The sequence below is a fragment of the Elaeis guineensis genome, chromosome 3, assembly GCF_000442705.2.
Source record: "Elaeis guineensis isolate ETL-2024a chromosome 3, EG11, whole genome shotgun sequence".
NCBI classification, from domain to species: Eukaryota; Viridiplantae; Streptophyta; class Magnoliopsida; order Arecales; family Arecaceae; genus Elaeis; species Elaeis guineensis.
Genome location: NC_025995.2, coordinates 124,338,002 through 124,342,011, shown reverse-complemented (window position 1 = coordinate 124,342,011; position 4,010 = coordinate 124,338,002).

Genomic DNA, 4,010 nt, shown 5'->3' with positions numbered 1-4,010 from the left:
AAATAAAATTTTCTTCATTCAATAATCAAACCTTGGTTCAAATAACAAATCAAAACTAAATGTTCAAAATAAAGTAACTGTCTGACAAAGTCAATACTAAAAACAAAACTAAAGGTCTTGAATCAATCCTGAGAAAAATCCTAAATCAATGAGTTAACTCCATCTCTAATCGCTCTCCCAACCGAAATCCCGCATCATGCTAATTTTCTGGATCTGTAAGAAAACATAAAACTTATCATGAGCTAAATAGCCCAGTAAGCAGTTCATACCTTTAACTGAATAATCAGGCAAATAATACTATGCATAACAAATCAATATGTAATTTTATGAAATCATATTCATACTGTCAATCATATATAAAAGTCAATTTATCATAATTTCCAATTATGCTTTTTTTCTTAAATTCATTAATTTCTTAAATTCTTCTTACCAACCATGACTATGACCACATTATCCCTGTGGCAGGGTCATAATACCGCGTATCTGCTTGCGGTGGGCTGCGAATCATCTGGCAGCCAAGTCCTTTGGAACCGCTGGTCTAACTGGCGGTTTTGTCGCTGGTCTATCTGGCGACATGTCGCTGGTCTCACTGGCGACATAAATCATCAAGACAGTCAATTGCCAACGTATATGCCCCCATTGGCGGGGTCCTCAACACAGTCAGGTTGTCAATTTCATATTGTCTTCCAATTCGTATATTATTTTCAAGAATAATAAAATTAATTGATATTCGAGTCAAATCAATTATAACATTCTTTGAGATCATATATCATCATAATAATTGCTCAGCAAATAACATCAATCATAAATAATTTTCTACAATTAACTTTCATCATAAATAATTCCAACAATTATTTCAATAAATAATTTCAATCACAAGCATGCATAAATTTATTTAATTCATAATTTACCAGATAAATTCAATAAAAGTAAACACTACTTACCTTAAAAGAAAGTCCAAACTAAAAATTCTAGGGATCTCGAAAATCCTTCTCAGAACCTGATACGTCAAATATCATATTTTAAATCAAAATTTTATCGAATTAAAAATAACTAAATTACTAAAATCTAATATTTCCACTAGGATCAATTCGTCGACAGCATCCCGATTTTTGAATTAACCCACGGACACCCTAATTTTTATTTTTATTTTTTATTGCTAATTTTTTTAATTTCATAAATCCTATGATCTAGAGAGAGAAAGAGAGAGAGAGAGCAAAGAGAGAGAGAGAGTTTCTCTCTCTCTGCCCCTTCTCTTTCTCTCTCTCTTTTTTTTTTCTTTTCTTTTTCTTTTCTTTTTCTTCTTTTTCTTTCTTCTTCTTTTCTTTTTCTTTTCCTTCTTCTTCTTCTTCTTCTTCTTCTTCTTCTTCCCGCGCTGGAACAGAGGACTCTTGTCCTCAGGCCTTAATCGGCTGTTCGGGCCGCGGCTGCCACGGCGGAGGCCGGCGGCCGACGGGCCATCTCCCCCGGTCATGGAGGGAACAGGGCCGGCGGTCAAATCCGATCGCCGACGTCGGAGATTTCAAGGAAAATAAGCCAAAAAAACAGAGTCTGTTCCTGACCAAAAATCGGCGACGCTCGTCGCCGGCCACCGCGCCCAAACGCACGAGGGAAAGAGGAAGGAAGGGAGGAAGAAAGGGAAGAACTTATCTCGGCTTCTTGGGACCTCGTCGGAGAGAAAACACGGCGAGAACCCAACTGTGCCGGCGGCTCTTCTTCGGGAAAATCAGAGAAAAAGAGAGAGGGAGGAGGCCGATCTTGGGTCTCAAAGGGGAGGGGTCTACTTATAGAGGATCCTAGGACTCCGAGGGGTCCTAGGAGTCCCGATTTCCTTGGGTTTCGCCGGAGAAGGAGACTCCCATCGGGAGTCTTCTTCTCGGTTTTTAAATTCCTCTGTTTTTTTTTTTTTGTTTTGGGCTTTGATGGGCTGTAATGGGTTTGGGCTATAACATTCTTCACCCCTAAAAAGAAATTTCGTCCTCAAAATTTTTCATACCTGTAGTCTCGAAGAGCTGGGGATATTTTTGCTTCATTTCTTCCTCTAGCTCCCAAGTAGCTTCTCTTTCTGAATGTCGACTCTACTGAACCTTGACATAAGGAATGTTGTGACGTCTCAGCACCTGTTCTTTACGATCTACGATCCGTATCGGGTATTCTTCATATGTTAGATCCTTCCTGGCTTGTACTGGTTCAAGTTTCACGATGTGACTTGGATCTGGTAAATATTTCTTTAACATAGAAACATGAAAAACATTATGTACTCCTGCAAGTGAAGGGGGTAAGGCAAGTCGATAAGCCACCTCACCAATTCTTTCCAAAATCTCAAACGGACCCACATATCTGGGATTCAATTTGTCACGAATGCCAAATCTTGAGATTCCTTTTGAAGGAGATACTTTGAGAAATACATGGTCACCGACTTGAAATTCTAATTTCCGTCTCCTGTTGTCTGCATAACTTTTCTGTCTGCTTTGTGCTGCCCGAAGTCGTTCTTTAATTAATTGAATCTTCTCGACTGCTTGTTGAACAAGTTCAGGATCCAATATTCTTCGCTCACCGACATCATCCCAGTGAATCGGTGATCGACATCTTCTACCATATAAAGCTTCGTAAGGTGCCATACCAATGCTAGCCTGATAACTGTTATTGTAAGCGAACTCAATCAAAGGTAGATGCTCATCCCATGAACTTTTCATATCCAAAATACAGGTTCTCAACATATCTTCTAAGATCTGAATAGTTCTCTCTGACTGACCATCAGTCTGTGGATGAAAAGCTGTACTGAAGTTTAATTTTGTTCCTAATGCCTTGTGTAAGCTCTTCCAAAACTGTGATACAAATCTGGTGTCTCGATCCGATACGATGGTCACTGGAATTTCATGTAGCCTTACAATTTCTTTCATATATAACTTTGCTAGTCTTTCCAAGGTAAATCCAACTCTTATTGGAAGAAAGTGTGCAGACTTTGTCAATCGGTCCACAATCACCCAGGCTGCATCATTTTTACTGGGAGTCTTTGGTAGTCCAGTTACAAAATCCATAGTGATATGTTCCCACTTCCAAACTGGAATATCAAGAGGTTGAAGTAGTCCCGCAGGTCTCTGATGTTCAGCTTTAACTTGTTGACACACCAAACATTGAGCCACAAATTGAGCGATCTCTCTCTTCATATTATTCCACCAGTATATTTCTTTTAAGTCTCTATACATCTTGGTACCTCCCGGATGAACTGTATAACCGGTCTGATGTGCTTCCTGAAGTATTTCATGCTTGAGTGCTGAATCATTGGGTACGCAAATCCTATTTTCGAACCTTAACGAACCATCTTCATGTATCTTGAATTCAGATTGAACACCAGCTTCCACTGAATTTCTTATCTTTATTAGTTGTGGATCATCATTCTGGGCAACGAAAATTCTTTCAATGAGTGTTGACTGAACCCTCATGTTGGGTAACCGTACTGTTGAGTCATATATTCGGATGTCTAATTCCAGTTTTCTTATATCCTTTAACAATTGACTTTGGTGTGTGATTAAAACCGCCAAATTTCCCACAGATTTTCTACTAAGGGCATCAGCAACAACATTAGCTTTTCCCGGATGGTAATGGATTGTTAAATCATAATCTTTTAATAGTTCTAACCACCTTCTCTGTCTCATGTTTAATTCTTTCTGTGTAAAAATATACTTCAAGCTCTTATGATCTGTAAACACTTTCACACTGTACACCGTATAAGTGATGTCTCCAAATTTTTAGGGCAAAAATCACTGCAGCTAATTCCAAATCATGTGTCAGATAATTTTGTTCATATGGTTTCAGTTGTCTTGAGGCATAAGCTACAACCTTACCGTGTTGCATCAATACACATCCGAGTCCCTTTTTAGATGCATCACTATAAATTGTGAAACCTTCATCTCCTGTTGGTATAGTAAGGATAGAGGCTGACACTAATCGTTGTTTTAATTCTTGGAAACTCTGTTCACAATCTTCAGACCACTCGAATTTAACCC